General features: G+C 33.0%; 1 protein-coding gene across 3 annotated transcripts in view; it reads right to left on the bottom strand.

Moving 5' to 3' along the window:
• The window catches only part of LOC106473700 (SCY1-like protein 2), a 263,864-nt gene that overhangs the window by 232,119 nt on the left and 20,240 nt on the right, over positions 1–11,505 (bottom strand). Inside the window, exon 2 of one of the 3 annotated variants that reach the window (XM_022403153.1) lies at positions 4,311–4,347. The exons of the other annotated variants lie outside the window; for them this stretch is intronic. The gene's annotated coding sequence lies outside the window, so the exon portion shown is untranslated. The remainder of the gene's footprint in view (positions 1–4,310; positions 4,348–11,505) is intronic. 3 annotated transcript variants of the gene reach the window in all.

Here is an 11,505-nt window from a genome sequence, read left to right as displayed (position 1 = left end):
ACAGCTAGAAACCGATTTTCGATATCCGCGGTGGGCAGAGCACAGATAGCCCTTGTATAGCTTTGTGCTTAATAGCAAGTAACAACAACAACAAGTAACATAAACATTTCGTGGATATAATACACATTTCAAGAATATAATAAACATCGAAAGAGTGTAATGCACATCTCAAGAATATAATAAACATCGAAAGAGTGTAATGCACATCTCAAGAATATGATACAAACATCAAGTATATAATACACATCTCAAGAGTGTAATACACATCTTAAAACTATAATACACATCTCAAGAGTGTAATACACATCTCAAGACTATAATAAACATCTCAAGAGTGTAATGCACATCTCAAGACTATAATAAACATCTCAAGAGTGTAATACACATCTTAAGACTATAATAAACATCTCAAGAGTGTAATACACATCTCAAGAATATAATAAACATCGAAAGAGTGTAATGCACATCTCAAGACTATAATAAACATCTCAAGAGTGTAATACACATCTTAAGACTATAATAAACATCTCAAGAGTGTAATATACATCTCAAGACTATAATAAACATCTCAAGAGTGTAATACACATCTCAAGACTATAATAAACATCTCAAGAGTGTAATACACATCTCAAGAATATAATAAACATCTCAAGAGTGTAATACACATCTCAAGACTATAATAAACATCTCAAGAGTGTAATACACATCTTAAGAATAAAATACACTTTTAAAAATGAACTATTGCGTATCACTATGATATATAAAACAACAACAAAATATTCGATAGACGCCATTCTTAGAAACTCAATATTACAACTATTAGAAACATTATCCATGCCAGATACTAAAGTCTGCACCATGTATACTTATGATAATAAACTACCGAATAAACTATTTTACTGTCTTATGAAAAAAGCGCTTACTTCCGAAGTTCACACTTGGTGTTTTCACAATGAAATAACTGAGGATACTAGTGATCGGAAAAAAAAACTCTCATAAGGTTAATAATGGCTGGAGACGGCTTGAATGGGTAATGAAGAAAAACTTTAATATAAGTTTAACATAACAGCAAATGTACAACGTTTCGACAAGGTTTTGTCATCATCAGGTTAATTTATTCGTGAATTAAAATGTTTAACTCAAATTGAAGTTTCCTATATTAAAAAAACAAAACGAAATCTCCCTTTTGGTACCAAGTTGACTTAATTTTGAATATGATTTGCTTAAACTCTGTACGTATAATATTTTACAAAATTATCAACTAAATTAAACACCTTTCGGTGACTCTCTGCAAGTAGCTGGAACTGTAATTAGTTTATAATTGCTATGGTGTTTCTGATTTATGAACAACCCTCAGTAGGACGAACTTTGAACCGACAGCAAAATCATCAGCGACATTCTGAAGAGTATTCGTCAGCAATGTCAGAAGAGTTCGTTTTTTGCTTCGATAACTAGAATTATTTGCCATTCCTTGCTCTTGCTTTTTCTGCTCCAAGCACGCTTTAGCGACCATTTAATGACTTGGTTATTGGAGTTCGCTAAAGTCGAACCCTTAAGGTTTCTTGTATATCTCCGATTATGAACTGTAAGTGTTCTCGAGCTCTAATCCTGCTGTTTTATTGCACTTAAAAAGTTAATCACGACGGTAGCTTGGGGACAGTCTTTACAAAGTGCTGTATTAAAATGTTATGAAGTGCATAAAAGATTACTAGAGTCCAACAGTGACATCTTAAGATTACACAAAAAGCCAGTGTCACAGTTATCGTTAAACAGAAAATGGGAACAATACAAAATGATGTCGTGTATCTTAAATATTTTCAGCTCACAGAACAAATATTTACTTCAATAGAATATTTCTAAAATGAAATATAAATTCAGTTTAATGGCTATAAAAATATTTAACTTTCATATAATATGGGAAAATGCCTTTGAAACTACGAGCAAAATTCATGCTTTTGATTATCGTTAGTCAGTCTACTTACCTAGATCATTTCAAATTACTGTTAATCAAAAACGTGAAGCTCCCACACCCAGTGGGTCAGCGGTAACTTTACGGGATTACAACGCTAAAATCGGGGGTTTCATTCCCTGTTGTAAACAGAGCGCAAACGATTCATTGTGTAGATTTGCACTAAAACATAAACAACTGAAAAAAAGATAATTAAGTGGTATTTTAAATATATGTGCCCAAAAAATTAGGATGTTTTAAATCTCGAGATTTGATTTTGCTTTTGATTTGTTTTTCTTACAGAAGACATGCCGCAAATCTGCTGCTACTGAATTACTCGATCATTTTGTTAAAAAAACATTCTGTGTGAGGTTTAGAAAACAATTTATACAGGTAATAATACCGATAATATATCAAATGCTTGATATAGATTTTTGACGAATTCAGGAAAAATCATTTCTTTGCGAAAATATACTTTAATCAGCAACATTTGATTGAAAGTTTCAACGAACGCAGCCTATCGTCGGGATTTATGTCTTAAGCTGATTTCAGGAACACCAACCATTGGTAATAACCACGTCTTAGACTGGTTTCAGGAAATACAACCATTCTTCAGCAACTCGTGGTTAAACCAGTTTTATGAAAGTTCACCTCTCCTTAGTAACCCTGGGATAAAGTATTTAAAGGCCAAATTCCCTCTTTTCTTCAGTAATTTTGGCTAAATTGATATTCAGAGAATATTACACCCAGTTAGTTTCACTGGGTTAGCTAAAACAAACGAAGAATACCAACTTGGAATGTGCAAGATAACACAAAAAATGGGTATCATTAGAAAATAAGAAACGGATGCATTTAAAGTAATTCTGCTTGTGTCATTCTACTGTTACTACTAATTGCACTTTAAAAGTAATTCTGCTTGTGTCATTCTATTGTTGCTACTAATTGTATTTTTAAAGTAATTTTGATTGTGTCATTCTACTGTTACTACTAATTGTACATGTAAAGTAATTCTGCTTGTGTCATTCTACTGTTACTACTAATTGTATTTTTAAAGTAATTCTGATTGTGTCATTCTACTGTTACTACTAATTGTACTTTAAAATATAATTTACGTTCTTTTATGTATCCATCTCATTTTTCTCTGGCAAAGAGCGTATCTCAGTTATGTATTACATCTTAAATCCGTAACAAAACTGGTAATGCGAGTCTCTGGAAGTTGTGTTTACTAATCTTTGTAATTTAGTTTTGTTTTAGTAATTTGCAGTAAAGGATAACAGCTGGAACAACTCTACCATTAAGTGCGAGGGCCTTACTCGTCAGGAGATCGACATAGATGACGCAGTAACTTGGCACATGTTGAATGTACCTCGTGGCTTATATTTAAGCATCCTAACGTCTTTGATGGTTTAATATTCTGGCATGCTCTTTCATATAAGTGACTACATTCGAAACTTACTTTTAACCGTCTTCACTATCCTTTGGCTTTTAAAACTCAAAATTAAACACATTTCTTAACCCTTAAAAAGGACCTTAAAATGTTGTTTGTGTGTTCACCCTGTACAAGGAATAATAACTAAAATTCACTGTTCATCTCATCAGAATTTCGGTCAATATTCGGAGCAGACAAAACTTGATAAATTCAATTTATTTCTACATATTTTTACGGATCGTTGGACATGCACATTTTTCTCAACACCGTACTATTATCAAGAACAAAATTCTTAATTCTGTTTCCATTTCCTCTTAACGTTTTTTTTTTTCATGATCGAGATATACCAAACTGTTGAACATTGACAGCAGTGGTTCGGTTTCTTCAAATTCATAGTGACAGAAATGAGAGAGTATAATACTCTACGCTGTTTGACGACAGAAAGAAGTAATTACATTAGTTTGTCTACTACAAAATTTACAGCCGTATTAAACGTCTACTTCAAACTTTACAGCCGTATTAAACGTCTATTTTAAAATTTACAGTCGTGTTAAACGTCTACTTCAAAATTTACAGCCGTATTAAACGTCTACTTCTACATTTTCAGCCGTATTAAACGTCTACTTCAAAATTTACAGCCGTATTAAACGCCTACTTCAAAATTTACAGCCGTATTAAACGTCTACTTCTAAATTTTCAGCCGTATTAAACGTCTACTTCAAACTTTACAGCCGTATTAAACGTCTATTTTAAAATTTACAGTCGTGTTAAACGTCTACTTCAAAATTTACAGCCGTATTAAACGTCTACTTCTAAATTTTCAGCCGTATTAAACGTCTACTTCAAAATTTACAGCCGTATTAAACGCCTACTTCAAAATTTACAGCCGTATTAAATTCCAAATTATAAAAACGAAGAAAATTTGTTAAATACCTCGATAAGTAAGTCAACTGTTCCTCGTCTCTTGATCCTAAACAAAAGAAAAACATTACTGCAAAGTTATAAAGCCAGTTTTGATTATCAAATTAATCTTATATAAAGCCTCATTAGAGGTGTTTAAGATAACACAGATGTTACAAGAATAATTAGATTTTATATCTTTTCCAATCTTGAACATTTTTGTTGTTGTTTGAACTATCCCTAGGAAAATTACAAAATTTTGGGAATAATGTTGAAAAATGTTGTTCATTGTATAAATAGTGCTCATAAAATAATGTCATCATCGAATCTTCCCTGTTGCTGAGTCAGCAAAGGAGATCAAAAAATTCTTTAGGTCTTATATATCACTGTTCTATTCATCACTTAAGATCTACAAATACGCATTTGTTTAAAATAATAATTATCCATTAGTAATGTCGTTCTTCCAGTTCGAACCATGAGCAAAAAATATTAACCAGTCACGGAAGATGTTATTTTTTGTTTCGGATATTCACACAAATCTATACAAGGACTATCTGTACCGGCCGTCCCTAGTTTTAAACTGATAGAATAGAGGGAAGACTGATTGTTAACAGTAACCACCGTCAACTGTTGGGCTACTCTAATCGAATAGCGGGATTTGACCATTACTCTTATAAACCATGGTTCCAAATTGGAAAGCGCAGTGGTTTTGTTGCAACTTGGATTCACAGCCTGGCACAATAACCGCTGGGCCACGCTCGACCACGTTACTTTCTAATACAAATATACTAAATTACTCGATTGCTATTTTAATTTCATAAATCAGTAGGAAAAGTGATTGTATATTGGTATAATCTATGTTTTTAATGTTGTAATTTAGATGTTAGCTAGAGGGCGCATGATGCTAAGATTAAACAAGACCTACAATACCTAGATTACAGGTGAGGACCAGCTCTTACTATGGTTGTGTAAAATCATTCTCTGACATCTAAACAAATGATATGTAATACCAACTGACCACTGATTATGAAAGAGAAGTCAACAAACTAAAGAAGGAATTGACCGCTACTCCCGTATCACCCAACTCTTGTAGATCTACCTATTTTAGATACAGGTGTCAATGATTTTGCAGAGGGAATAGTTTTGCCACAAGTACAACACGAAAAAGAACATGTGACTGCCTACTAAAACAAGACAATGAATGCCACAGAAAGGAGGTATTGTACAACTTGTAAAAAGCTGCAAGGTGTTGTTCAAGCCCTAAGTCATTTTCATCATTATATATGTGGGCAAAAGTTTACGCTCTACTTGTAGATAAATCATGTAGCATTGAAGTAGATGGTGAATTCTCATAATCCAGAAGGCCAGAGTGCAAGATATCTCCAAAAACTCCAGGAGTATAACTTTGACATCGTGCATCGCCCTGGACGGAATCATGGAAATTATCCCAAAGACCGTTTGGTAATGAAGAGTGTAAACGCTATGAAAAAAGGGAGGCACTGGATAGTAAAGACAACCAATTGAAAGTACAACAGAATATAGTCCAAGATTGGACAACCACAAGTGATGACGAAGAACTAATGTAGTACAACACTCAAATGAAAGATACTCAGGCAAAAAATACGAGTTTGACATCAGATATTCAGTGGCTCAAGAATAATGCCTAAAGACGCTCGTGGCAAATAGCCTCTCCATACAGCTCAAAGGCAAAGGCATAGTGGATACAGTGGAACCTATTATGCTTACAACAGGGCATATTATGTCAGGCTATTAAGTGTTAAGTAAACACTGGAGCGAGTAAAAGAACGTTTCTATTGGGTTGAGTGCTGGAGGTCTGTAGAGAATTGGTTTAAAACTTGGAAGCTCTACTGTGAGAGAAAAGGTCCATGAAATAAAGAACATGAGAAGTTACAGCAGTATTGTGTTGGAGCACCACTTGAAAGAGTTTCTGATCCTCTGCTACAGAATAACGATAAGAATAGATTCGTTACGGTTGTGATGGACTATTTCGCGAAATGGCCAGAAGCAGGTGCTTCTACTAACAAGGAGGCAGTATCTTTGACAAGGGAACTCTTAATGAATTCATTTCAAAATTTGGCACAATTATGGAGCCTCACTCAAATCATAAATGGAAATTTGAACCAGCCTTGTTTGCAGAAAAGTGTCAGATCCTTGGAATCAATAAGACCAAGAAAAAGAGTTCTTTATCTATCTTCAGACGCCATGATGCAGCGATACAATCGCATTCTGCTAAATCAAATAACCATGTACTGGATGAATATCAGAAAACTTGGGATCAAGATTTTCCACTGTTACTGACGAGTAATCGTACAGTAATACATGAAGCAATAGATAACACACCATCATCATTGAAGTTTGAGAGAGAACGTAAAGTGCCATTGGGCCTTCTGCACTCTTATCTGGAGAATAGCCACTAAGACGCTTACACAACATTTTATAATATTATCGATGTCATACATGACTTTACTCGTGAAAGAATTAAATCACCTAGTGATAAAATGAAAAGTCGCTATGATATTAACAGTTATAAAACTGGATAACATCGATGTAATACTGCACGGCTGTATTCCTACCACAAAATAAGACTGAACTCCAAAGTTAAGCAGATGTAGGGAGATCCAGCATGCTGTAATGAAAATAATCAATAATGGGGTGAAAAGGATCCAGAAGGGTACTATCACTACCACTGATTCAAATATTTCACTGAACTACACTGACTGGATAAATACTCATTCACTATTCGTCGCCACCGAACTAACTGTATACTCGTATTTATATCTGTAGCCTAGGTCCTAGACACTTCGTAAAGTCTTTCGGTCACTAATATTCCTGAATATTCTATGTATCCTTGGTTTTGCTTGATCTTGACGTCACACGTCCTCTCGCTAAAATCTAAATTACAACACTAAAAATATAGCTAATAACTATGACTTCTTTCTGGATTGAAAAGGCCCTTGAAAATATCTAATACAAGAGTAAATCATTACACTAAATTGCACGTTCACCAAGTCTTTTTGGTGGTTTTTCTCTTCTGAAGCCCATGGTATACAGATGAGATGGCCTCGTAGTCTTTCAATTTCATATCACATTCTTCAAATTTTCTGTCTTTTTCTTCTTCTTATCATTTTCTGTCTCATTCCTCTAAATTTCGGTCTCTTTCTTCTTGATCTTCTTTTAATAATTTTATTATCTCAAGTAACGCTTGGATCTCACTTCTTGATCGTCTGGTTGCCATCTTAAACAGTTGAAATCCAGCTTCCAGTATATTCAAATTTCTATTTTTTATTGTTATCAAACATTTCAAAAGTTATAACAGTATCTTAAAATCGAAAGATCGAACATCTTTAATTGTCTTACTGCAATTGATTTGATTTTATATCTTTCAAACAATAGTAAAAAAATTCAGGTAACTCTGATTTTAAAGTTTGATTTTCCGGTAATATCAGGTAAGGGTATGTTTAGTTTTCTCTGTAGCTAAATTAATTTTTAGCTATGATTTATATACGTAGTTTTACTTTGAACAGAAATTTACGGGCCCCCGGTTGGACAGCAGTATGTCTACGGACTTGCAACGCTAAAATCCGGAGTTCGATTCTCCGTGGTGGACACGGCAGATAGCCCAATGCTGCTTTGCTCTAAAACAAACTCACGCACAGAAATTAATGATAATAACATTTGAGCTACACATTAAAAAATAGAATATTTGTTGCTAAATCTTAAACAACGTTCTTAAAGTATGTTTTTCGAGAATATGATTGGTTCATTGCACAAATAAAAATAATATTCATCTATCTGATGACATGTGGTTAGTATAACCCTAAAGTTCATAACATCTAGCGTACTGCCTGAATATCAAATGTAAAAGAAATATAAACATTGTTTTAATGGAAATGAACAACCCTTAGATATGAAAAAAATATTATAATCGATCTTTACTGGTGTTCCCCCTCCAGTTATCAATAAAGTGTTATATGGTAATATATATATACATATTACAGAAACAGCTTATCGAATATATAACTTTCATCTTAATTTGTCCTACAAGAGTAATTGGTCACCTGGTGGATCAACGGTAAGTTTAGGGACTTAAAACGCTAAAAATTCTCCGCGGTGAACTAAGCACAGACTGCTCATTGTATAGCTTTGCACTAACTATCAATAGTGACAATCAAGATTAATTACACAGAACTTAAACTCTATAAAAGTTGTTTTGGTTTTAAAAACGGATTTTCCATAATTCGGTTACTCAGATTTCGAAAATAATATTAATTTTTTTTCTATCAAGTAAGGATTTTCTACAAAAGTGGAAAAAAAAAACTTTTACTTACATCAAATTATTATTTCGTTTACCACAATGAACACTTTTATTATTATGTTTGTTAACAAAAATACAAACAAACTGGAGAAAATGGAAGAACATTGATGTCAAACGAATATGCATTGTCATTTATCCTGATTTTTTTGTGAAATATACATCTTTTAGTCTCAAAACTATGTGTTGTGGTCTTTCTGTTATGTATTGCGTTCTGACGTTTTGTAAAAAATCTATACGCGATGGAGAAAAATGGATATAACTTTCAGATTCAGCATAAATTAATTACTGTAGACCATGTAAATATTTGAAGACAATAAGACCATCGGTGATCTGTGTTATGCTTCTATGATATTCACTTAAAGTTGATATTTATAGTTCTGTTCCATTCTGTTGTGGTTTGTTTGTCTTGTTTTGAGCAAAGCCATATTAAGCTATCTGCTTTGTACACTGCTGGGAATCGAATCCCGAATTTTAGCGTTATAAATCCGTAAATCCAGGTGGTTAGGGAACTCGACTCGCAATCCGCGAGTTTGGAGGTTCGAATCTCCGTCCCATCAACCGTGGGGGTGTTATAATCTAACGGTCAACCACACTATTCGTTGATAAAAGAATAGCCCAAGAAGAGTTGGCGGTGGATGGTGATGACTAGTTGCCTTCCCTCTAGTCTTACACTGCTAAATTAGGGACGGCTAGCGCAGATAGCCCTCGTGAAGCTTTGTGCCAAATTAAAAACAAACAAACAAACTGTTCCACCGGAGGACTCATATTTGATTTATGTTGAAATTAGACAAAGAAACTGAAGAGAAGAATGTGTACATATCAATTGTTTTTGTAGTTCCTTAAGAATTCCTTTGGTTCTTAAAATTCTAAACATATGATTTTATATCAACTGTAACTTCTTGCATTCAGTAATTATTTTGTTGTTGTTTTTTTATCTACATCTCATCCTTTCTACAATAAAAACTGTAATGTAGAAGGATCAGTATATGCTCGAAGATTTGTTGGAGAACATAAAGAAGATGTTTTCGAATAGCATAGCTGAGCTTCAGTAGAAAAACAAGTTAATACGTAATCTAAAGGAAAATAGCTGGTATGCCTACTTTTTATTCTCTTCTTTTGTTATGATCTCTATGCTTATTCTTACCTGTTTATATAGACGTATAGGTTGTAGTTAAACTTTCGACAACCGAGGAATAATGTGTGATCTTTCCACATAGTATTATTTTCCTCTTTTAAATTTCACATAAATCATTGATAGGTCTTGTACATGGATCGTCAGTTCGTTTAATATTCTGTTTAGAGTGTGATAAATGTGCAACATGAAAAGTTCAACATATTTCATGCCGAATACTTTGTCTTCTAAAGTTAATTTATTCAAGAAATACACCTTGGTGCGATTACAATAGAGATTTAATACTCAAAATCATCAAGTAAGCAAGCTATGCAGAACTGTATCCAACACTAGAGAACTGACAAGGTTTTTGCTTGCTTCACAATAATCAGTGTGCGATGTTATTTCACACTAAATTATTCTTATCTGTTCAAAAGAACAACAAAATGCAATCGTTACTTTAACATTGTTTTTAACGGAAGTTAATATTGTACACTCAGGGAGTAGCGTACTTTATTTTTCTATTCCAAATGTATGTCATGTATGGTGCTGTGCAGTACCCAACTTTACAAAACTTTAGGCTAATGGAAAGCTAGAATGGTAAACAAACATTCGGATAGATAAGCAGAAAAATATACATTTAAACTAGATAGATTATGATACTCGTATAAATAGAGAACAACTAGAGAGAAACTTTTAGTCAGATAAAAACAACAGCACAGACAGATAGAGGAGAGGCAATCATAGAGATTAGCAGACAGGCAAACAAACAGTTGCATGTGGAAAAAAAAACGATAATTAGCTAGTTATGTAGATAGATAGACAAATGATTTAAGAGATGGATAAAATAACACACAGAGATAAATAGAGAATTATAAATAATATAGAGGTATGAATAAAGCAATATAAATAACTATGTATTGAAAAAAGAGTTATATAATTTATCTCATATACTCAATTTACAGTATTTGGTTACATATTTATTCAACAAAATGTGCTTTTAATTCTAAATAAAATAAATAAAACGAAGATTTTGGGGAAAATACGACGCTGTCTTTCTGAGATTCATTAATGAAAATACCCGTTGTATCTTGTGGTCAATTATGTGTTCGGCATTCATTTCACCATATGTTTCTCCATATTTAATTCAAACGTTATATCGACTCGTCTTTAAAGTGAAGAAAATATTTTTTGTAACCGAAAGATTTTGCTGCATGCTCATCAGGTTTTTTTTTTTTCATGAAATAGTTTGTAATCATTACTAAAACAATTATTGGTACTTATTTGTAATCGAAATAAAATGCAAAAGTTAGGCCTAATTATCGACTGGTTGAGTTCTTTGTGCTCCGGACTCGTTGTAAGGTGTCTGCCGATATTATAGTACGAATGGGATGATAATATAAACTCAATGAAATATTTCTTATAATAACTGAAAATGTTCTCTTTTTATATATACATATATAGCAAAAACGTTCAATGAAAAAAAAAATGATATTTTTCTTTATTTTCTGCTGTATTATATATAAATGTATAGTTCTGATGTTGTGGTTCAAGTAAGTGTTTTTTGTTTTTCAATTATTTAATGGATATATGGGAATAATTTAGTCATAACCGACCTATACTTTATTAATATTGATGTGAGTTTCCAGTCGTGTTCCACAGTTTCGTTTTTGTTTTTAGTTCCATTATCAAGACATAAATAAAAAATTCCTGAATGTTAAAACGCTGCAATGAAAACGTAAAACTTTTCCATGCCAGTTTTTTTTATCGAATGACTCTTA

This window comes from Limulus polyphemus, unplaced genomic scaffold (genome assembly GCF_000517525.1).
Source record: "Limulus polyphemus unplaced genomic scaffold, Limulus_polyphemus-2.1.2 Scaffold133, whole genome shotgun sequence".
Classification (NCBI taxonomy): Eukaryota; Metazoa; Arthropoda; class Merostomata; order Xiphosura; family Limulidae; genus Limulus; species Limulus polyphemus.
The sequence above is the reverse complement of the archived record's forward strand: the minus strand, read 5'-3'. Positions and strand labels throughout refer to the sequence as shown.